The 26,245-nt window shown below is 34.4% G+C and overlaps 1 long non-coding RNA gene across 2 annotated transcripts in view; it reads left to right on the forward strand.

Annotated features, from left to right (window-relative positions):
- LOC131839224 (uncharacterized) overlaps nt 1–26,245 on the forward strand; it is a 97,951-nt gene that overhangs the window by 38,912 nt on the left and 32,794 nt on the right. For both annotated transcript variants that reach the window (XR_009356869.1, XR_009356870.1), the window contains one exon: nt 1,288–1,348. This is a non-coding gene — a long non-coding RNA (uncharacterized LOC131839224). The remainder of the gene's footprint in view (nt 1–1,287; nt 1,349–26,245) is intronic.

A 26,245-nucleotide genomic window follows, 5' to 3' on the forward strand; every position in this document is an offset into this window, starting at 1 on the left:
ATTTTAATTAATCCCTGAGCAAAAGAAATATAGATTCAAATATGTACAGTTATTTGAAATATTTGAATATTGAAGTTTTTGTTGTCATAAGCAGTTATAATTTATGTCATTTTGCTTGAATAACATAGCTTCAATGTTGTCTTTTTTGGAACCTGGTAGACTATGAATAAATAAAACAAGGTTTTCCATTTCAGAAACTCATCTCCTTATTGTCTGAAATTGTGTCATTTGCTTTGTATAGTCAGTTTATAATGGAGAATTGTCATATGAATTAATAAACTAAATACTCTTTTCAAATATGCACACAAAACTCTGTTATTAAATATAAAATATATATCCTAATTATAAAATACAGTTGAGCTATTATTACTTGAGATACATTCTCTGGTGAAGTTTCTTTCTTTTTTTTTTTAAGTATTTATTTATTTGACAGAGAGAGATCACAAGTAGGCAGGGAGGAGGCAGAGAGAGAGAGAGAGGAGGAAGCAGGTTCCCAAGCCAAAGGCAGAGGCTTTAACCCACTGAGCCGCCCAGGCGCCCCTGTGGTGAAGTTTCTAATGAAATTCTAAAGCCATGTGGTTGGAAGTTCTATCATCATGATATGACTTATATTTTTGGTGTCTTCTGGTTTTATTATTTTCTATGTTGTGGCCCCAAAACATTTATGCCTTCTAACCAATTATCTAACTCTAATTCTAGTCCATTGTGGGAGAAGTCTGTGGCAAAGCTTAAGACAATAAACAACTACTTTTATGTTTCACCATGATGAGGAATGAGTTTTTATTATTCCTGGGCTGGTAGAGGAAGTAAGGTGGGGGCTTCTCAGTGATGGTGTATTAAGTGCATTAAATGAATTTCTTAATCAAATTCTATAACAATCTTTTGAGGGATGATTTTTTTCTTACTCCTATTTAATATGAAGAAAGTGGCATTCCTTTGGTTACACAGCGGAAAGAAGTACTGGACTCTTTTTCTCCCGTAGTTTTTAGGTCCATGTGGTTGGAATCTTTCAAGTTAAACTTCAAGCTCTATTAACTTTGAAAGGAGGTAGACCCACTGATCGCAATTTTAGTTTGAGAGAGCTGAAAGGAGCCCTGACACATCCATCTTCAATGTAAACTTGGGAAATATACGTAATCTTCATGAGTTTCAGTTTCATTCTCTATAAAATGAGAATAGTAGCACTTATCTTTTGAGGTTATTGGGATAAATGACATAAAGTGTATAAACCATATTGCCCAGTGCCTGGTATTGAATCCCTTTTGCTGTTTTTATTCCTAATGACAGAAACACTGAAAGTAGTAACCTAATCAGAAATTGAGGCCCTTTCCTAGCAGCCTGTGTTTGGGTGAGTTGTCTCTAACTGAATCATCTGTGTAACTAGAATAAACTTACTATCTCTAAGAATTTTATAAAGATTAAAATTGATAATGTATGTAGTGCTCCTGGCAGAGTATCTGACACATTGTGAGGTCTTAATGTATATTTATGTCTTAGTCTTCTCTGTGTGAATGACCTTAGCTACAATTTTAATGTATAGGAAGTGGGACCACTGAAAGATGCAGGGACCACCAACCAAGTCTGAAAATCTTTATGAGTTTTCAAATCTCTGTGAAACACTATTTGGGTAACGGTGTTTGGATTGGGAGAAATTCTCTAAGGTGCCAAGTTGCAAGTGTGCAATTTATGTGGTTTTTCAGATTAATATGTTATAAAGGAACTTGGCTACTAATTCTGCTTTTAAAAGTTTAACTGCATTACATAGTGAAATTAGAACCTCTGTTTTCAATGTCTAATTTTACAACCTTTTAAAATATAGCTTTTTAAATTAATTTTAGCCAGAGCCAATACCTTAAAATATATAGACTTATTTAAGTAACTCTTTAAGTATATTAAACAACTATCTATTAAGCTAGCCTCAATGAAACTTTAGTTATATTAAACAAATTTATTATTGAATATGACATTTATTATTTTAGGTACTGTCAGTTACAAAGAGAGATCTGTGAGAACACTGCACATGTGTAAACATTAATGTGATCAGCCACAACAAAATCAATTTTGGTGGTCAACTGTAAGAATTTGGTGATTAAAAAAATCAATCATTATATAGTTTTATAGAAAGATTCTTAAATCATTATTTCAACAAAATGGTTTCCCAAACTTTTCTTTTATCATTTGAAAATATTTTCAATTAGTAGAAATTTACATTTTAACATTATTAAGTTTTGTATCATTCCATTGAATCATATCCAGATCTGAAACATTTCTAAGATTTCTAGGAAATAATCCTAATGTCCTAGATTATGAATATCTTATATCTGATCAATGGGATTCCAGCTATGTTCCTTTAACTCTGTCCAACTATATACAATCACTTGTTCATATCTATTTTTAAGTTCTTAAAATTTGCACATGAATTCTGCTAAATACTATAAGTTAACTTACATATGTATATAAAATAGCACTCAGTAGCTTAGATTTTTTTTTTTACACTTTTAGGGTGATTTATAAAATTATGAAGGGAATTTTGACTATATGTGTCGTACATATTCGTTTTTGAGCCTAACTTATAATAAAACGAGATACCTCTGGATTTGAATTTAACATTTGTGTAAAACAACTTAAATATGGTTAACATTTACTTAATGTCCTACACTTCAGAAAAACTTGAGTTTTTCAGTAATACAGGAAAAAGTAACAATTGTGTATTTTAGCTACATGATTTTTTTGTTGTTGTTATTATAGTGTTGATTTTAAGAGTATCAAACCAGAGGACTTAAAAGGATTTCTAAATTAATAGCAAGCTAATTATTAAAATACCATGGAAACAGCTAAAATATTTATAAACACCTTAAAATCAAATATAAAATTATAAATAAGACTTGAATTATACTCCCATCACAGTTCAAAATATTTCTGTTCAGTAGAAATAATTCAGTCATTCATTACAAGAGTACTGTATACCAATGATTTTCTGACAGTGAAGCTACAACAGTGAACAAACTAGAAAAAAAAAATCATCGTGCATGGGAGCTTTCATTTAATAGGAAAATCAGGCAAAAACCAAGGTAGGTAGTTAATGGTATGGGAAATGATGATATGCTACAAAGCAAAAAATAACAGGGTTTTTGGAAGGAGGTTGCGGGGCTGCGTAGAAGGAAGTATTGGTTTTACAAAATTAAATAGAGTGTTCAGAAAAGATTTCATTGAGAAAGTGACATTTTATTAAAGATCTAAAGGCAGAAAGGAAATACGTCATGCAAATATATGAGGAAAGAACATCTTGGGTCCAGAAAAGAGAAGTGAAAATGGCTTCAAGCCCTGAATAGTTAAGAGGTCAGAGTGAGCAAAGAGAGTAGTATTATGTATGAAAAAACAAGACAACAAGCCCGAAATGGAGTTGCTTATGCTAAACCTTATGTCACAAAGCTGCACCAATCCTTAGCTCTTGGTCAGTTTGTGGTTCCAGTCTAGGGCTTAGAAACACAATTTATATCCTAAAGGCCTTTATGCACTATTGAGTTTTTCATTAGCATAGCTCATGGCTAAAATTTTAAAAGTTGTAAGATTTCTGTGGCTGTCTATAGGTCTTTTTGTGATTATGTATATCTTCTAGATCTTTTTTTTTTTTCCTTACCTCTGATGGTATTGCCTAAATTAATTTGAAAGAGAACTTTAGATTATGGTTAAGCTGTTTAATGCCTCATGAAATTTTTATAGTAATCTAAACATAATTGTTAAGAACTAGTAAATAGATGAAAGTAAAAGTTTGTAAAAAGTTTAAATAATAATTATGCTTTATTGTATGTCTACTTTAAAATAATTTCTATATCTTCAGTAACTTAAAACTTTGAAGTTACACTGATAAAAATTTAGTTACATTCATTGAATATCTACATAATTTCCAAATAAGATGCAATGTTGAAATGTTAGTTACTGAATATAGGTTTATCCACTTTTGGCTTGCATTTACAGAGAAACTAAAGATAATTGGATGTATTAGTAAACATGTTTTGCGCCACACTGAAAAATTTACTGAGGAAGAATATGCTTCTAGAAATTATAAAATATATTTATAGATTTGCCAATCCACAGAATGTGAGTGTAACCATCCACAATTGCTTACATCTTAGTTTTCACTAGGAATAAAGCATTTTAATCAATATATTTATTTAAAGCTCCTTTAATAAGATTGAGAGGAAACAACTGTGTATGAAAAGTAGGTAAGGAAAGACTGTTGTTCCAGAAAGAGAAGAAAAAAAAAGAAAAAGACAAAATCTGAATGAACATAAAAAAGCTGTAGGAAGTTTATGGAAAAAGAATCTTGGAAAAGGAGTTTTATGTGTGATCAAGCTGGCTAAGATTAGAATGGGTTTATTAAATTCTTTTAAAAAATGAGTTTTAATACCTAATGTATACAGGTGCAAAATTAGAATTTGGTTTTCTCCCTATTAACAGGACAAAGTTTTTTTGGAGTTTTGGTCTGCTCTTGATTAGAGATTGTAAAAGGTTTTTGTCTGTTTGTTTAACCTTTTGAATAATCTACCTATAAAGCAAAGAATTTTTACCAAATAACCTATTGTGCTTCATGTTATCTCTGAGTTTTTCAAGCTGAGCAACTTGGACAATTGTCTTTAGTAGAGATGGAGAAGAAACAGATTTACACGGTGTGAGTGTGTGTGGTGGTTGATGAGGAGTGACCAGAAAGCTCAATTTGGGTATGAGGATTTGATAATCTTACTAGATAGTCAAGGAGAGATGTCAAGAAACTAAGTTAATTACGTAAAGAAGATGAGCAGAAAACTGTGGGCTCAAGGTATCAATCTAGGAATTATCAGAATACTTAAAGCTATTTATGTGTTCACCAAAGATTTGATAGACATTAGAATGTAGATGAAAAGAAATTCAAAGAAACAAACATAGGCACTCCAACTTTTAGAGTTTGGGGGTAAACAGAAGATTGAGACGGAACTCCTAGAAATATAGTGGAAAACACATGGCACAATGGATAATATAGGACAGTGGAAGAAGAAAGGGAGTGGAAATGAATGATCAAAAAGGGCTCACTGGGCAGGTAGAATGAGAATATAAAACTGATTTTAATCTAAGCCTTTAGTTTAGAATGGACTGAATTCAAAGGAATCTTCTGGGGCTGAATTCAAAGGAATCTTCTGTTATTCACCCCCCCCCCCCAAAAAAAGTAATACTACAAATTAGAAAGTGAGGGCAAAAGTTAGTTGTATTTTCTGATACTGACCAGATAATTACAGAATGTTGGGACCATTCTTGGACTACACCCAAGAATACTGAGTAACTAATTCTCAGTCTACTGATACAGAAATGAAATTTTTTGACATTTGGAGAAAGAGGACATTGTTCCTGGACCTTTTAAATAGCTCTGAGACAGAAATATTCACATTTTGGTAGATTTGTGCTATACTGATTACCTCATCTGCTTTTTGTGTTATTGATTTTTTTCCTTTTACTATTTCCCTGCTTGATTTCTGACATTTGCAGTTAAACTCAGAAGTGTAGAGCCTTGTGGCATATTGAAAAATTCCCTTTGCCCTCTTAATTAAATCTGAAATTCAGCCTCCTTTCAGTCACTTGACCTCCTTTATTTCTTGCTTTAGGTTTACTGAAACCATCATTTTGAAAGGAATAGCTAGTATTCATATGATTAAATCTCTAGCCAATGGGCATTTAAATCTTAAACTGCTAGGCCCATTCCTTAACTTTCTAATCTTTAACATGTTTTTGTGAAAGAAAGGATAATCCTTTTGCTACACCAAGGCTCTCTCATTGTTTAGTCTCATCATGTGACTAGTTCTGACCAATGAGTTTTTAGAAGCAGTATTACACTTCAGGCTAAAGCATTTAATTGCTAATGCAAGATTGTCTGGGGCTTTCCTTATTCTTGTTCATTAATGGAACTTTGAGATTGTGGTTTCTCCATCAATCTGGATACCTGAGAAACTATGATGGGCAGAGAGTACTCTATCCCTTAGTTTGAGATAGTGTTTTTGTTTTTTGTTTCTTTAAAGCACAGCATGGTCCAGTGAATCTTGACTGAAACAGTCCTATAGGAAGTCTGCTTCCAAAATTTGTTTCCAAATTTTTTAGATTCAAAAGGATCTAGGAAACAATGATGAATTGACAGGCCATGTAGGGTTGGTTTTGTCACTTAGAATAATTGTTAAGTGTATTTTTACATCTTTAATTTTTATTTCAAAATACATAAAAATATTTTTATAAAAAATATTTTTATAAAATATTTTTAATTAAAAATATTTTTAATTAAAAAGTATGAAACTAACAAATTTTAAATAAAAATATCACCAATAATCTCAATGTATGGTTAAGATTCATTATTTTAATCTTTTTAATATTTCAAATTATTAGTATATTACTTTAGAGTCATAATAAAATACTCATAATAGCTCATCTTGTTTGAGCATTAATTACCTCCTACACACTATTCAAAGACTTTAATATACACTGATTCATTATGTTCACAATAATCTGTAAGGCACTCTCCATTTTAATGGCTGAGAAAATAAGAAGCAAGGAATAACTTGCTCAAGATCACTCAACTAGTGGTTTGTGGGAGATATTTTGTGGAAGCAGTTTGTAGGAGGACCCAGAAAGTCCAATAAGACTTGTACTCAACCACTAGACTAGATTCATGTGTGATTGAATATTTCTTATTCACATCACTTTAGATGTTTCATAATGCACTTGACATTTGGCTGATACTGGACATTATATTCTTCCAATATTTTGTATGAATAATTTTGAGATAAATATTGGGCAAACTTTCCTCCTTGTAGTTCAGAGTATTTCTATGACTTAGTTTCCTAGAAGTGTCTATATTGGCTGAAAGAACATAAACATTCTTTGGTATCTGAATAAACATTTCATAGTAATATTTTTTAATATATTTTATTTTAATATATTGTATTAAATATATTTAATATATTGTATTGAATATGTTGTATTAAACAACAATATATTGTATTTAATATATTGTATTAAACAAACAATACAATATATTTAATATATTGTATTGTATTGAGTAATACATGAAAGAGTGCCCATTGAATGGACATGGATATAAATCCAACCCAGAATCATGGGTAAACAATAGTGTAGGATGGACTAAGGGTCTCAACTTTGATACGAGAAGTATGGAAGGGTATAATATTGTATTATACAATTACTTTAATCTGTCTACCACGTGACCTAAATCCACTTTCTATACCTAAATCTACTTAGATAAGATACTCATATTTTGGTTTCACATTGATTTGAGCATATTTTAAATAACGGTGTCTAGTAACAGTGTTACTTGGTTAGAAAATGAGCAAAATAACTGAAAAACCCTGTGCAACACTGTATCAGGGCTAAAGGAAATGTTACACTGTTCAATTTTAAATTAAGAGGACAAAATAAACTCCTAATGTGGTAGATAAATCCAAAAGCATGAAGAAAATGTTTACCAGATTGAAATAACAAAGGAGAACAGATTAACCTAATCCAGGAATGAATAACAGAATTACTATGCTTCTTTTGTTAAGCATTAATTTTTCATAGGCTTTAAAAGGATTTGACTTATTTCTTGTAGTTATAGAATGTACAAAATCCATTGCCAATGACACTCATTATGCACAGTGAACCTGGTGTGTTAGCAATGAAGTGAGACATATTTAAATGTAAAGAGTAATACTGAGAGAATTCTCTGCACCCATTCATTTGCATTGCAAGTAGATTCTGAAAGGTAATCAGAAGTTTTCTAGAAAAAAGAATATACTACATTTTCCCCCTCCTTTTTCCAATTGTAATAGAAGAGTTCTTGTCTTCAAAGTTTTACTGTTGTTTACATGACTTCCTTCTTCGGACTCTACTATTATTCTGAACAGTGGACAAAGAGAAAAAAATAGCTGAAAGATGTTAAGATTATTTTGTAGCTTTTATCTCTTAAGAAGACAGTGTGTATCAGCCAATGCCTATAATTAAGTCTGGGCTGTTTAACTGTGACAAGTCACTTAAATTTTCTGGCTTTAGGTTATATGCAAAAAGCTTGGTAGTAGTCATAACTATTCTTTTTAAATTTAATTTTATTTATTTATTTATTTGACAGAGAGAGAGAGAGATCACAAGTAGACACAGAGACAGGCAGAGAGAGGGGGGAAGCAGGCTCCCTGCTGAGCAGAGAGCCCGATGCAGGACTCAATCCCAGGACCCTGGAATCGTGACCTGAGCTGAAGGCAGAGGCTTAACCCACTGAGCCACCCAGGTGCCCCATTCATAACTATTCTATTAAAAGGGTTGTTGTGAGGTTGTTAGCTTTGAATGAGCAAGTGTATGTGATGGGTAAACCATAATAGTTATTTTAGATACAAAAAAATGTGACATACTATAAGAAATTCATATTTAGTAGATGTTTATTAACTCTCTTCCCCATTCTAATCTGCTGTATATTAAAATTCCATTCATAGCTTGACCAGTGGGGCTTTTTTATAATCTTTAGGCCATATTGCTTTTGTTAATTTCTTAATTTCTGTGACCGTAGGGGCCACCCAGTGTATGTATGTAGTAGATAGTTGAAGTAAATAGACATTCAGGATACTTGCATTTGGAATCCAGTGTTATACTCAATCTTCAGTTGTAATAATTATTTGATTTAGCTATCTAATACCTCTTACCATTGCTTCTGCTGTGCCTTTCCTAATTCAATGTACGACTATGAAAGAAAATAAAAATTTAAGATAACTCACTCTTAGTAAACCTCTAAAGTGCTTCTTTAAATGAAACCAAATGGTATTATGCTACCAAGTGGAAGGTATTACTTTTATTTCTGAACATTTTTAGCATGAAATACATATTTCAGAATTTGATATTAACTATCATATTGTCTACTGAGATATGTTATTTCCTTTTCAACTCAATTGTAAGTTCTTTAGGATCAGGGTATTATATCTTACATACGATTTTCCTTTGTAGTTCTATTATAATACCATAAAAATAATAGATGATAATAATTTATTTATTTTTTATTTTTTTATTAACATATAATGTATTATTATCCCCAGGGGTACAGGTCTGTGAATTGCCAGGTTTACACACTTCACAGCACTCACCATATCCTCCCCAATTCCATAACCCAACCACCTTCTCCCTAGCCCCCTCCCCCTGGCAACCCTCAGTTTGCTTTGTGAGATTAAGAGTCTCTTATGGTTTGTCTCCCTCCCAATCCCATCTTGTTTCATTTTTTCCTTCCCTACCCTCCAAGGCCCCCATGTTGCCTCTCTGCTGCCTCATATCAGGGGGATCATATGATAATTGCCTTTCTCTGATTGACTTATTTCACTCAACATAATGCCCTCTAATTCCATCTATGTCATTGCAAATGGCAAGATTTCATTTCTTTTGATGGCTGCATAGTATTCCATTGTATATATATACCACTTCTTTATCTTTTCATCTGATGATTGACATCTAGATTCTTTCCATAGTTTGGCTATTGTGGACATTGCTGCTACAAACATTTGTGTGCAAGTATCCTTTCTAATCACTACATTTGTATCTTTAGGGTAAATACCCAGTAGTGCAATTGCTGGGTTGTAGGGTAGCTCTATTTTCAGCTTTTTGAGGAACCTCCATGCTGTTTTCCAGAGTGGTTGTACCATTGCATTCCCACCAACAGTGTAGGAGGGTTTCCATTTCCGCATCCTTGCCAGCATCTGTCGTTTCCTGACTTGTAAATTTTTGCCATTCTGACTGGTGTGAGGTGGTATCTCATTGTGGTTTTGATTTGTATTTCCCTGATGCCAAGTGATGTGGAGCACTTTTTCATGTGTTTGTTGGATAATAATAATAATTATTATTTTTAAAGATTTTATTTATTTATTTGACAGACAGAAATCATAAGTAGGCAGAGAGACAGGCAGAGAGAGAGGAGGAACCAGGTTCCCCGCTGAGCAGAGAGCCTGATGCAGGGCTCGATCCCAGGACCCTGGATCATGACCTGAGCTGAAGGCAGAGGCTTAACCCACTGAGCCACCCAGGCACCCCGATGATAATTATTTTTATGTATTGATTATATTAAATATTTTCTGAGCTACATGTTATCAACAACTGCCTTCTCTTTCTTTACAGTGTTTTATAAACTACCTTCATTATAACTCCTTATGTTATATGACACATACTTTTAAATACAATCTGATGTACGAAAATGGCTCTTTATAAATGGAAGAGCAATACATAGTTTTTTCTCTGAGACATTAATAGAGAACTATAGAAAGCATTCTTTGGAACTCCCAAATTAGGCAGACTGAATATATTGTAGATAGTGAAGCTGATCTCAATGTAATTCTACCAAGTTCTCATTTGAGAAATGGATCAGGGTGGGAACAGAGCAATCAACAGGATAATTAAGATGACTATCATAGGATTTATGTATAATCTTGTTGAGGAGTCCCAAGGTATTATTTTTAAGAATTCCTTTGAAATTGAAAGGGACAACTGGGATTCTTAAGAATGAGAGAAAAAATAGATATCTGCTAGTTGGGATTAAAGATGCCGTTATATCAATGGATTCTATAAATAAATAATGATAGAAATTAACCTCTTCTTTCTAAATGACATTCAAATAGTATTTCTATTTAGGTAGCATGCATCTTCACTTCTGTTATAAAATATAAAATTTAATATATCATTAACTAGTTTGACTATATTTAGGAGTTGTTTGGAGCCAGATTTCAGCCTCCATATCTAGATCAAATGTAAGAATATACAGATTGGTGATCCTAAATCCCAAAACTGCTCCGGGAATACACAGAGTTAAAAGCCATCGTCCAGTGCATGTCTACTGGTTCTCAGACAACTTAGTATTAGCATTTAGTAGTTATTTCTGCCATGTCATGGAAGGCCTTGTTATTTTTTTTTTGAATTTTAATTTTTTTAAAATTGTTTAAATTCAATTATTTAATATATTGTTTGTCATTAGTTTCAGATGTTGAATTCAGTAATTTATTAGTTTCTTATAACACCTACTGCACATTACATCAAGTGCCCTCTGTAATGTCCATCACCCAGTTACCCTGTCCCCTTCCCTCCAGCAACTCTCAGTTTCGTTCCTATAGTTAAGAGCCTCTTATGGTTTGTCTCCCTCTCTGATGTTTGTCTTGTTTTATTTTTCCCTCCCTTCCCCCATGATCCTCTGTTTCGCTTCTTAAATTCCACATATGAGTGAAATCATATGATAATTGTCTTTCTCTGATTGTTGTATTTTGCTCAGCATAATACCTTCTAGTTCCATCTATATTGATGTAAATAGTAAAATTTCATCCTTTTTGATGACTGTTACTCCATTGTATATATACACCACTTCTTCTTTATCGATTCATCTCTCAATGGGCATCTGAACTCTTTCCATATTTTGTCTATTGTGGACACGGCTGCTATAAACATTGGTGTGAAGGTGCCTCTTTGGATCACAATTTTGTATCCTTTGGGTAAATACCTAGTGGTGCAATTGCTGGGTCATAAGGTATTTCTATGTTTACTTTCTTGAGGAATCTGCATATTATTTTCTAGAATGGCTGTACCAGTGTGACTTCTCATCAAAAGTGTAAGAGGGTTCCCCTTTTTCTGCACTGTTGCCAGCATTTGTTGTTTCCTGACTTGTTAATTGTAGCCATCTGACTGGTGTGAGGTGATATCTCATTGGGGTTTTGATTTATATTTACCTGATGACAAGTGATGTTGAGCATTTTTTCGTGTGTCTTTTGGTCATTTGTTTTTCTTCTTTGGAGAAATGTCTGTTTATGTCTTCTTACCATTTCTTGATTGAATTATTATATTTTTATTTTTATTTTTTTAGTTTGAGAAGTTCTTAATAGATCTTGGGTACTAGCCTTTTATCTGACAAGATATTTGCTAATATCTTCTCCCATTTTGTAGGTTGTCTTTTGGTTTTGTCAACTGTTTGCTTTGCTGTGAAAAAGCTTTTTATCTGGATGAAGTCCTGATAGTTCATTTTTGCTTTTGTTTTCCTTGTCCTTGGAGACGTGTCTGGCAAGAAGTTGCTATGGTCCATGTCAAAGAGGTTGCTGCCCGTGTTCTCTTCCAGGATTTTGGTGGATTCCTTTCTCATATTTAGGTCTTTCATCCATTTTCAGTCTATTTTTGTGTACAATATGAGAAAATGGTCCAGTTTCATTTTTCTGCATGTGGCTGTCCATTTTTCTCAACACAATTTGTTGAAGAGACTTTTTTCCCACTAGATATTTTTTCCTGTCTTGTCAAAAATTAGTTGACCACAGAGTTGAGGGTCCATATCTGGGTTTTTTATTCTGTTCTATTGATTGATGTGTCTGTTTTTGTGCCAACCATACTGTCTTGATGATTAATTACAGTTTTGTAATAGAGCTTGAAGTCCAGCATTGTGATGCCACCAGCTCTGGCTTTCTTTTTTGATATTCCTCTGGCTCTTCACGTTCTTTTCTGGTTTCATATAAATTTTAGGATTATTTGTTCCAGCTCTTTGAAAAATGTTGATGGTATCTTGATAGGGATTACATTGATTTTGTAGATTTCTCTGGGTAGTATACACATTTTAACAATATGTTTTTCCAATCCATGAGCATGGTATGCTTTTCCATTTCTTTTTTTCCTCTTCAATTTCTTTCATACGTGTTCTATAGTTTTCAGAGTACAGATCCTTTACCTCTTTGGTTAGCTTTATTCCTAGGTATCTTATAGTTGTTGATGCAATTGTAAATTGTTAATTTCTCTTTCCTCTGTCTCACTGTTAATGTGTAGAAATGCAACTGATTCCTTGGGTGTTGAGTTTGCTAAGTTCTTTATAGATTCTGGACACTAGTCCTTTATCTGATATGTCGTTTGCAAATATCTTCTCCCATTCTGTCAGTTGTCTTTTGATTTTGTTAACTGTTTCCTTTGCTGTGCAAAAGCTTTTGATCTTGATGAAATCCCAGTAGTTCATTTTTTCCCTTGCTTCCCTTGCCTTTTGCGTTGTTCCTAGGAAGATGTTGCTGCGGCAGAGGTCGAAGAGGTTGCTGCCCGTGTTCTCCTCAAGGATTTTGATGGATTCCTTTCGTACATTGAGGTCCTTCATCCATTTTGAGTCTATTTTTGTGTGTGGTGTAAGGAAATGGTCCAATTTCATTTTTCTGCATGTGGCTGTCCAATTTTCCCAGCACCATTTATTGAAAAGGCTGTCTTTTTTCCATTGGACATTCTTTCCTGCTTTGTCGAAGATTAGTTGACCATAGAGTTGAGGGTCTATTTCTGGGCTCTCTATTCTGTTCCATTGATCTATGTGTCTGTTTTTGTGCCAGTACCATGCTGTCTTGATGATGACAGCTTTGTAATAGAGCTTGAAGTCCGGAATTGTGATGCCACCAACGTTGGCTTTCTTTTTCAATATCCCTTTGGCTATTCGAGGTCTTTTCTGGTTCCATATAAATTTTAGCATTATTTGTTCCATTTCTTTGAAAAAGATGGATGGTACTTTGATAGGAATTGCATTAAATGTGTAGATTGCTTTAGGTAGCATAGACATTTTCACAATATTTATTCTTCCAATCCAGGAGCATGGAACATTTTTCCATTTCTTTGTGTCTTCCTCAATTTCTTTCATGAGTACTTTATAGTTTTCTGAGTATAGATTCTGTGTCTCTTTGGTTAGGTTTATTCCTAGGTATCTTATGGTTTTGGATGCAATTGTAAATGGGATTGACTCCTTAATATCTCTTTCTTCTGTCTTGCTGTTGGTGTAGAGAAATGCAACTGATTTCTGTGCATTGATTTTATATCCTGACACTTTACTGAATTCCTGTATAAGTTCTAGCAGTTTTGGAGTGGAGTCTTTTGGGTTTTCCACATATAGTATCATATCATCTGCGAAGAGTGATAATTTGACTTCTTCTTTGCCGATTTGGATGCCTTTAATTTCCTTTTGTTGTCTGATTGCTGAGGCTAGGACCTCTAGTACGATGTTGAATAGCAGTGGTGATAATGGACATCCCTGCCGTGTTCCTGACCTTAGCGGAAAAGCTTTCAGCAAAGGAAACAGTTAACAAAATCAAAAGACAACTGACAGAATGGGAGAAGATATTTGCAAACGACATATCAGATAAAGGACTAGTGTCCAGAATCTGTAAAGAACTTAGCAAACTCAACACCCAAAGAACAAATAATCCAATCAAGAAATGGGCAGAGGACATGAACCGACATTTCTGCAAAGAAGAAATCCAGATGGCCAACAGACACATGAAAAAGTGCTCCATATCACTCGGCATCAGGGAAATACAAATCAAAACCACAATGAGATATCACCTCACACCAGTCAGAATGGCTAAAATCAACAAGTCAGGAAATGACAGATGTTGGCGAGGATGCGGAGAAAGGGGAACCCTCCTACACTGTTGGTGGGAATGCAAGCTGGTGCAGCCACTCTGGAAAACAGCATGGAGGTTCCTCAAAATGTTGAAAATAGAACTGCCCTATGACCCAGCAATTGCACTATTGGGTATTTACCCTAAAGATACAAATGTAGTGATCCAAAGGGACACATGCACCCGAATGTTTATAGCAGCAATGTCCACAATAGCCAAACTATGGAAAGAACGTAGATGTCCATCAACAGATGAATGGATCAAGAAGATGTGGTATATATACACAATGGAATACTATGCAGCCATCAAAAGAAATGAAATCTTGCCATTTGCAACAACGTGGATGGAACTAGAGCGTATCATGCTTAGCGAAATAAGTCAAGCAGAGAAAGACAACTATTATATGATCTCCCTGATATGAGGAAGTGGTGATGCAACATGGAGGCTTAAGTGGGTAGAAGAATAAATGAAACAAGATGGGATTGGGAGGGAGACAAACCATAAGTGACTCTTAATCTCACAAAACAAACTGAGGGTTGCCGGGGGGAGGGGGTTGGGGAGAAGGGGGTGGGATTATGGACATTGGGGAGGGTATGTGATTTGGTGAGTGCTGTGAAGTGTGTAAACCTGGTGATTCACAGACCTGGCGATAAAAATATATGTATATAAAAAATATATGTTTATAAAAAATAAAAAATTTAAAAAAAAAAAAAAAAAAAAAAAAAAAAAAAAAGAAATGCAACTGATTCCTATGATTGATTTTATATTCTGCCACTTTGCTGAATTCCTGTATGAGTTCTGGCAATTTTGTGGTGGAGTCTCTTGGGTTTTCCATAAGAGTATCATGTCATCTGGAAAGAGTGAGAGTTTGACTTCTTTGCTACTTTGGATGACGTTTTTTTCTTTTTCTTGTCTGATTGCTGAGGCTAGGGACTTCTAGTACTGTGTAAAACAACAGTCGTGAGAGTGGACATCCCTGTCATGTTCCTGACCTCAGCTCTCAGTTTTTCACATTGAGAATGACATTCACCATGGGCTTTTGGTATATGGCTTTTATGATATTGAGGTATGTTCGTCTATCCCTACACTATGGAAAATTTTAATCAAGAAAGTATGTTGTATTTTGTCAAATGCTTTTTCTACATCAATTGAGAGAATCATATGGTTCTTATCTTTTCTTTTATTAATGTAGTATATCACATTGATTGATTTGTGGATGTTAAACCACCCTTGCAGCCCAAAAATAAATCTCACTTCGTTATGGTGAATAATCCTTTTAATGTGGTGTTGGATCCTATTGGCTAGTATCTTAGTGAGAATTTTTGCATCCATGTTCACTGAGGATATGGGTCTGTAATTTTCTTTTTTGGTGGGGTCTTTATCTGGTTTTGAGATCAAGGTAATGCTGACCTCATAGAAAGAGTTTGGAAGTTTTTCTTCCATTTCTATTTTTTGAAACAGCTTCAGAAGATTAGGTATTAATTCTTCTTTAATTGTTTGGTAGAATTCCCCTAGGAAGCCGTCTGGCCTTGGACTCTTGTTTATTGGGAGTTTTTTGATTACTGTTTCAATTTCCTTGCTGGTTTTGGGTCTGTTCTGGTTTTCTATTTCTTTCTGTTTCAGTTTTGATCATTTATATTTTAATTCCAGTTAATTGATATATGGTGTAGTATTAGTTTCAAGTGTAAATATAATAATTTAACATTTCCATACATCACCCTGTATTTATCACAACAAATGTACTCCTTAATTTCCATGATGTATTAAACCCATCCCATTTCCCCACCTCCCCTCTGGTAACTATCAGTTCCTTCTATATAGTTAAGAATCTGTTTCTTGGTTTGCCTCTCTCTCACTCTCTCTTTTTTTTTCCTTTGCTCATTTGTTTTGTTTCTTACATTGTGCACAGGAGTGAAATCATTGGTATTTGTCTCTCTCTGACTGACTTATTTCACTTAAGCTAATACTCTCTTGGCCCATCCATATCATCGCAAATAACAAGATATCATTCTTTGTTATGGCTGAGTAATATCCCACTGTTTATGTATGTGTGTGTTGTGTGTATATCTTTTCATTATCCATTTTTCAGTTTTTGAACACTAGGGTTGTTTCCATAGTTTGGTTATTATAGATAATATTACTGAAACTTTGGGTGCACGTATCCCCTCTTTTTGACTCTTTGATTTTAGTTTTCATTATTTTTGAGTTTCACATTTTTATTTAAATTCCAGTTAATTTATAATGTAATATTAGTTTCAGATATAGAATTTAGTGATTTATTACTTACATACAACACTCAGTATTCATTACCAGTGCCCTCCTTAATCCCCAACACTCATTGAACCCATCCCCCTCCACTTGCCCTCCAGCAACCCTCAGTTTCATGTCTATAGTTAAAAGTCTTTAATGATTTACTTCTCTCTTCTCCCCACCATGTTCATTTGTTTTGTTTCTTAAATTCCACATATGAATGAAATCCTATGGTATTTTCTTTCTCTAACTCATTTAATTAACATAGTACCTTCTATCTCCATCCATGTCGGAAATGAAAGATTTCATTCTTTTTGATGACTAATATTCCTGTGTGTGTGTGTGTATGTGTGTGTGTGTGTGTATTACATACACATACTGCATCTTCTTTATCTATTCATCGGTCAGTGGACATTTGGGCTCTTTCCATAATTTGGCTATTGGTGACAATGGACAATGCTTCTTACGACATCAGGGTGCATGAGTCCCTTTAAATCAGTATTTTTTTCTTTTGGGTAAATCCATATTAGTTCAATTGAAGTACTGTAGGATAATTCTATTTTTAAATTTTTGAGGAACCACCATATTCTTTTCCAGAGTGGCTGTACCAGTTTGCATTCTCACCAAAAGTATAAGAGGATTCCCCTTTTGCCACATCCTCACCAATACCTGTTATTTTTTGTGTTGTTGACTTTAGCTATTGTGACAGCTGTGAGGTGATATCTCATTGTAGTTTTGATTTCTATTTTCCTGATGATTAGTGATGTTGAGCATCTTTTCATGTGCCTGTTAGGCCTTGTTGTTTTGCATATTGGCATTTCCTATGATGTTATCTTATACTCTGTATTTAAAAAAACAAAGTACTGTTTTATAACAGATAAAATTTAGATTTTGATGTCATCTGAAGAGTAGAGAGAGAACTTTAGAAAATTATTTCACTGTTTATTTCTAATATTCATTTTATATTCATTGAAACTATCTTTGTGGGCGGTCTAAAAATAGTAAAACTTATATGTATCTATTCGTGTCTTCAAGGCCCTGAATGAGAAGAATGGGAATTTTTCATCATCAGTCATAAATGTGATGTTAAGTCTAGCTTGAAACATTGAGTCATATATTAAATCAACTATTACAATTGTTGATTTAATGGAGTAGAAACATTTGTTTCTAGTTAGATTCTTCATGTAGAAACATGGTTAGAATGGAACTCAGTTCTTGTTTTCCAATTTCAAAGATTTCTCTGCTTAAAATTTTAGTGTAAATTTTTAAAATAGTCTCCTTATAATATACAGTTTAAGGATAAAAATAAAATCTGCTGTTTCTGCTAAGTCTTTTGCTTTACTATAGGTAAATAGACCAGTTTAGATATTAAGTATTTTAAAAGTTGCATGTGTCTATAATGATGCAGATTATCAAACAAATAAAGAGATCCTGAATTCTACCAGAAGATAATTCAAAATAACAAGGTACCATTTAAAATGCACATACACCTGGGCCTCTAAATTTTACCTGTCTGTTTCTCCAAAAATCAAACTTAAAACTTGTTCACAGGAACCCATAAATTGAACCATGTTCTTATAAAAATACAGGATAAAAATTAGGCATCTGGGTATCTGGAACTCAAACTGCCTTTAAACATTAAAATCAATGCTTAAATTTCTTCTAAAAGTGAATAGGAAATGAGTCCTGGCTGTGAATTTTATGCGGCCAGGAACCTTCTGCAGGTGGGATGTTGAATTATCCAACCACTTGGTGTGAAACTAGACATACTCAAGATAAATCTCAAATAGATGTCATTAAAATAACATGACCTGGGTCTTTGGTTTGATGTTCTATTTGACCATTTTCTAAAAGGGGGCAGTTAAATTGTTCCATACATTAAGCATGGTTGGTTATTGTAAATACATTTATGTTTGTCACTGACTTGTATGTATCTAAATAATGGCAAACTAAAATTGGAAGTACAAGATTAATTTAAATTGATGAAGGCCATATATTTGTTTTTAATATATAAGGTTTCAGACTTGACTGAATTTTAAAGGCTTTTTACTCAGATCAATGAATATGGGACCACAAGAGATCATTCAAAGAATATTCTGAGTACTGAGTTCTCTGCATTTATTTAGACATAGGGAGTCTGTGAATACATGTTGTTTTTTTTTTTTCTTGTAGTTGTCATAATTATTTAATTTTTAAATTCTATTTTAGGAATGCATTAAAATTTAAAGACATGGAGCACTAGTCTAACAGAAAAACAAGTAGAAAAAAGCAAATTGTACTGACCAGTCGCCATGTTCACAATGTGTTAAAATGAAGAAACTCCTTCTCTTTGTTATTTATAAGACTGAGGTTCCTTTGCATTGCTCTCAAATTGTGAGAGAAAATAATTCTTAAGTCACATTGAAAATGTCACCATTCTGACATGGAACAATTTTCCTCCTCTTACTCAGGAGAGCAGGGACTGTGAATGATGAGATTTCATATCAAAGGTCAGGACCTGATGTTCAGGTTTAGAACTCTCTCCAAAATTCAGGGAGAAGGTTTAAGAAGCAGAAGTAAATATTAATCAGCAAAACTATTACCAAAACTACTAAGTCAAAATACATGGAAAGTCATGAAAGCCAAACTTTTTAAGAGATTCACCCTAAAGCCATGGGTGAGCTGAAAAGAAGATAGATATCAAAATAGAAACTGCATCTTGTCTTACTCACTGTAATGCTAAAGACCAAGTTGGAGACAGGCTGGTCAGGGCTTCTTATCTTGTTTAACTTAATTAAAAAGTCCAGGTAGACCAGATACAACTTGAGAAATCTATTATGGAAAAGAAGATTAGTGATGTTTTCAATGTTTTTTTTTAAGATTTTATTTATTTATTGGACAGAGAGAGATTACAAGTAAGCGGAGACGCAGGCAGAGAGAGAGAGGAGGAAGCAGGCTCCCTGCTGATCAGAGAGCCCGATGTGGGACTCGATCCCAGGACCCTGAGATCATGACCTGAGCCGAAGGCAGAGGCTTAAACCACTGAGCCACCCAGGCCCCATGTTTTCAATATTTTTTTTTAAATCACAACTGTAGTATCAGTAATAATGGTTAGGAGTGGGTTATCATGGGACAGAAAGGTAATCTTCTTCCTTGTTGGTCCCTCATTTCAATTATTGTTGTCAGTGGAACTGAGTCATTTATGAGCATTGTAAAAGTAACAGTGTGTTACTTTTAACACATTGTTAAATGTGATCAGTGTCATGTGATATAAAGTCAATGTGGTCATTGACTTTATACTTCCTTTTTGGTGTATGTTAATACTATAATCATATTTCATCTAGGTACTCCCCAAAATATTTTGTGGATAATTGTCATTTGCAGCACTTGGTCACAGGGTTTTGGTTGTGGGGAAAAGGCAGGCTATCAAAATAGAATGGGCAAAAATGCTCCAGACAGGGTATTACTTTTGAAAACATACATTGAAAACAGTAGTGCAATTATAGAGACAAAAAATTCTTACATGGACTTCAGAGTGAAAAATATGGATGAAGTTAAAAAATCAGGAAGCATTCAAGTACTGAAGATCAAGGAAAAATAATCAGAGGACAAAATGGCATAATTGAATGGGTATAGGCATAAGCTATAAAGATAGGAGATCAAAATTATTTCTACTTCTTACTAGCTGTGATGTATAGACCTCAGTTTAATCACCTGAAAGATGGGATTTATAATGTCTAATTTACTGCTTTTTGACATATGTATCAAATATAAAAGCATATAAAAAGTATATAACAAAATATCTTACTAAATGGAGCAATTGACTGGCAAGCAGTCACTGAGATAGGGAGTAGAGGTAGATCAAGCCAAAAGTCAGGCAAGAAATTTTTTCTAAATAAGTGAGATGTAAAATTCAGGTAGTTGGTATGTGTGCATGCCATTTGATCAGTTACAAGCAAACTCCGAAATGTATTTTTCTTTATTTTATATAGCTATAGATAATTCTGTTAATTTTAGTATATTTCTGCAGTATTCTGTAGCCTTGAGTACTTTGCCTAAAATACAGTTGATTAATAAATGGGCTGATTGAATAAATGAATAAAATAAGATGTAATGAAACACTGGACTTTCTGATGCACTGATGTCCCTCGTTCCAGCTTTAGGTTAGTTACTAGATAGCTGTGAGAGCTTAAGCAGGTGATTTAACCTCTGGAAGCAGTATGGTCAACTAGATTAAACAGTCTATAAAAAAATGTAGCTGATTTAATTTTTCCAAGTCATAAACAAAATCTATTTTTAATTTTAGCCTTTTTTTTTTTTCTTAACTGTGAACATATTCTCCCAAACAGTTATGGCTTAGGGCCAAGTGCCAATATTGGCAGTAAATCCCTATGGCATCATTAGATGTACTATTTAAATAATATAAATTTACTACTATTTTATGTAAAAAATAATTTAAAAATGAAAAAGTTACAACCAAAAGATGTGGGATCTTAAAGCAAATCTACATGCCATTAATGTTACCTATACCATGTTTTGTCCCGCCTAAAAAGGAAACTTGATAATGGATAAGGCAGTCACTGAGAGAGATTATCTTTCTGTTTTAAACAAAACAGGATTGATTACTGCTATCTGTATAATTAGCCACTGTTTGGCTGAAAACAAATGATAATCCATCTGGCAGTATTTTAATCCTTGTACATTTTATGTTGTGATTGGTGGGCTTCATCATGCTAAGAAAGATTCACCTAGTTACAAAAGAATTAGTAAATAGAAATTTAAAAACATCATACCATAGACATAGCATCATATAACTTTTTTTTATTCCTTTATTCAACAGAATATTATTGAGTACATATTATGTTCCAGGTCATATTTTATATGCAAGTGTGAATGAGACACACATGGTCCCTCGAGCCTTCTTTCCAGGAAGTGATACAAGCAAGCAAGCATTAAATACATAAATAAATACTAATGACTTCCCAATAACGATGAGTAGAAGCCAGTAATGATGTAATGGGGAATAACTAGTTACTGAGATTTATTTACCAGATAAAGAACAGGTGAAAGAATAAATGGCAGAATAAAAGTGATGATAGCTGATAAAAGCTTTTGCAATGTTCAGCTGCAGGTAAGTGGTGGTTCAGAATTAGGTGTAGGTCAGTAAAAAATGGACAAAATATTGGTGACATGTTTCGGGATATTATTGACAAGTTTTGCTCATGTAGTCAATGAGGGAACTGAGAAAACAGGGATGCTAGGATCCACCCTAGCTATTTGTCTTAAGCTTCTGGGTCTATAGTTCTAATTACAGAGCTAAACTGAGGGAGAATGTAAACTGAGGGATAATGTAAAGGAGAAAAATAAGGGTTTTCTTGGGGAAATTACATTAAATTTTGAGAATCTTTTATATAGCTCCTGGGGAGGTCAAGGAGACAGATGGATTTCTAGAAAAAGTGCAAAACTGTGGATACAGATTTTAGTGTAGCCCGTATAGCTTTGTAGTTCTGCCTGTGTTGACCATTGGGGTTTTGTCCTCCTCCTCCTGGTTTGGCTTTCACAATCTGAAACATCATTGATTATACATTTTTTTTTAAAGATTCTATTTATTTATTTGACAGACAGAGATCACAGGAGGCAGAGAGGCAGGCAGAGAGAGAGGAAGGAAGCAGGCTCTCCGCTGAGCAGAGAGCCCGATGCGGGGCTTGATCCCAGGACCCTGGAATCATGACCTGAGCCGAAGGCAGCTTCAACCCACTGAGCCACCCAGGCGCCCCTGATTATACATTTTTAAACTATGTATTCCAAAGACTATTCCATCACTTTCATTGGCTTTGTATCATTAGCTTCAGGAAATTTACAGAACCTTTCCAATACTTAGACTGTAGTATAAAAAATAGTTTCATGCATGAATTAAACTGAAGAACATTTCTGCCTGAATCATGGGGCTCTCTCCATCCTGGAATTTTGGTCCTTTATCTGTAAAGAATACAACTTAGAAGTGTTTTAAATTAAAAAAAAAAAATCAGCTCTGTTTGGGGGGGGAAAAAGTGTCTCAAATGGAATCACAGGAAATAGAAGAAACAAAGCAGAGATGTTCAGTTCAGCCTTTCAGGCCAACACTGTGTGCTTTCACTGGTATTGAGAGCCGTCAACTTAGGGCTCTGTTTATATGCCATAGGATTAGATTGTATCGAAGGTCCCCACTGGGACCAACTTATGATTTTATTAAGTTGTTGCCTCAGGATGGAAATATCTCCTATGGATTCTGCTGGGTCTGAATTAGTTTTAGACTGCTGCCAATTCCAGAATTTGCAGGTGGTAACCTACACATGTGGGAACACCTGGATAGGCAAAGGTTAGAGATGGAGACAGAATCTGACAGTCAGAAATGTTCTGTGTAGTGCAGAGCAGTTACTCTGTGATTTGAAACACATGGTACAGAATCCGCAGACTGGAAAAACTATACACTGATAATTGAGATTTCACAGTATGACATTGGGCATCTCTTTTTTAGAATTACAGGCAAAGGTACTAATCTGCATTAGTATTTTCTAAATATTAGCTGAGAAATTAACTACTTATACTTTTGACCATTCAAGCTGTTTTTATTTATACAAAATGAATAATAGGAATACCTGCATTATCTTCTCCAGACTTTGGAGAGTACACATGGAATATATTTTAGCAGCATTTCCTTTAAGAATCTTAAGTCATTACAATAAGCAATACTGCTTATGTTGTGCTATAGATAAAGAAGAAATTCTATAGATGTTAATGAGGTTTTAGAAGACCAGTTAATTTAGTATATCTTTGTTGTACAAACTACATTAATTTCTCCTCATACAGGTTTGGATTATTTTTCTTTGTTCCTGTTGGGCATTATTTAGATGCGTGTATTTTTTTTTTTAATATTTTTTGGAAAGATTTTATTTATTTGTTTGACAGAGAGAGAATACAAGTAGGCAGAGAGGCAGGCAGAGAGAGAGGAGGAAGCAGGCTCTCTGCTTAGCAGAGAGCCTGATGCGGGGCTCGATCTCAGGACCCTGGGATCATGACCCGAGCCAAAGGCAGAGGCTTTAACCCACTGAGCCACCCAGGCGCCCCCCCCCTTTTTTTGGTCCTTACTTTCAATATTCCCCTGAAATAAAAAGGTTATCATTTCAAAGGCTATTATAGTCAAAGTGGTGATTATTCTCTCCTCTCAATTCATTCTTAAAATTTATTGAGTACCTACTGTATGCCAGGAATTATTGAAGGCACCTGGGACATATCAGCGAATGAAACAAAGATCTTTGCCTTATATTCTGTCAGTGAAGAGAGACAGAAAACAGGTAAAAATTTAAAAAATGGGTAAAATATCCAAGATGTTAGAACTTGTAATGAACTATTTTTAAAAAGGAAAAGTAGTGGAGGATAATAGAGATTTGGAGCTTTGGGTGTGAGTGGTGATAGAGAAAGCGAGCAGGTTACAAGATGGACCTTATTAACAAGGTGACTTGGAGAAATATTCAAAGGAAGTGAGGGAATTAGTCATGCAGACATCTGGGAGAAGAGCCTTCTAGGCAGCAGGGAAATAGCAAACCCCTTATTTTGGGAGCATTCCTGGAACAGCACAGAGGCCAGTGTGACTGGAATGAATAGTGTTGGGGGAATAACATAAAGTTGAGGTCAGAGAGAGGACAGAGGACAGATGATGCAAAATTTTGTAAGCCATTGTAAGAACTTAGGTTTTTACTCAGCCTGTGATTCTCCTTTTGAGACTTCTCATAGAATCCACAGAGCTCCTTTTCCCACCAGAGGTACCTCTAGTGGCATAGAGCTTGCCAAGTCATATGACCCAAATGTCAGGATTACTTGTACCATGGCCTAGGCTGTGGAACTCTTTCATGCTTTAGACCACTCTTAAGGATGACAGCTTTTCTCATCATTCAGTGAATGGTAGGAGAACTATCTATCACCAAGTGTGAATAGGCTCCTTTCAGAACCCAAAGAAACCTATTAGGTATTGTACTTCCACCTTAAGTACTTGCAGGTATGAGGTACAATAATATATCCTTTCAGTTGGAGGTAATATTCCAGCATTCTGAAGATCACTAAATTCCCGAACATGCCACTGATATATAGTGTTTATCTCCTATCATTCAGAGTACATGTGTTTTAGTAAGTCTTCAGCTGATAAGCCATACGTTGCTTATTGGACTCAGTTAATATACTATCATTGATAAAGTGGCCAGTGTGATATTCTATAGAATGTCCAAGTAGTTTAGGTCCCTAAATGACCCATACTGTGTACCCAAGTCTTTGTTCATGTTTTTTCTTCCTAACAAAGATTCCACATCTGTCAAAGTAGCTTCAGTTGTGGCTAAATTTGTCATAATAACCCATTGGTGTTTTCTATTATTCATTTTTTTATAGAAGGAGGACTGGTGGATGAAAAGGAGATATTCCATTGACTTTTTATTATGGCAGCTTCATTTAAAATTGGAGTTATTTATACTTGATTTGTTTTTGTTGTATTACTATAGCGATATACTTGTTGGCTATCCACGTATCTTGACCTATGTTTTATTAACTGTCTCCTTGGTTCTCTGAAGTCAGGCCTGCCTTCTGCCTTCAAACGTATCCACTCCTCATTGTCAAGATGCCTGTCTTGCTTTGAAGGCTAAGAATTACTCGTTGGTTTCTATCCATTCAAAATCTTATCATGCCATTGCTATCCGTGAGCCCAATTCAGTACTCTACCATCTCTGAAGGAGATACAGCTGTCTATGGGGAGGGCCTTATTGCTTTGGAAAATAGTACAACTGACCTTTGAACAACATGGATTGAATTGCATAGTTCTACTTATGTGTGGGTTTTTTTCAATAGGTATTTTATAAATGTACTTTCTTTTTCATAGGACTTAGTAACATTTTCTTTTCTCTAACTTACTTTATTATAAGAATACAGTATATAATACATTTACAAAATGTGTTAATTGTTTATGTTATTGGCTTCTAGTTAACAGTAGGCTATTAGTACTTAAGTTTTTGCAGGAGACTCAGGAAGTTATAAATGAATTTTGACCGCAGGGGTTTGATACTTCTAACCCCTACATTGTTCAAAGTTCAACTGTGTGTATATTTTATGACCTCCTACAGAAGACTGAAATTTTCTGGTGTTACAAGTACATGCATTCTGACATGCACACTTCTCTAAGGCTTTTAATCCTTTTCTCTACCATCTGTCACAGTTATTCCAGCATTTCTACCTCATTTTAGGTAGGTCATAATTTTCACCAAGCTTCCAGCTTCCAAGTTCTAAACTATCAGCAACACATTAGCTTCACTTTTTTCTAAGGTCCTTGCCACAGAGTTAAATACTGCATCATGAAATAATGCTGATAAACTTTCCTTTGTTCAACTTTATGTCCCTTTTCTCTAGGTCCATCATTTTCAGAATGCATTCCATAAATACACACCAAGCTTCTATTTTCTGTAGATGGTTACTGGGTCTTCCACTCATATACTCCTGGATGCAACCCTTCCACCATGGGAATCTCAACATTCCCAGAATATGCTGTCATTAAATCATAGTTATTGGTCTAG

Source organism: Mustela lutreola, chromosome 8 (genome assembly GCF_030435805.1).
Source record: "Mustela lutreola isolate mMusLut2 chromosome 8, mMusLut2.pri, whole genome shotgun sequence".
In the NCBI taxonomy this organism is placed as follows: Eukaryota; Metazoa; Chordata; class Mammalia; order Carnivora; family Mustelidae; genus Mustela; species Mustela lutreola.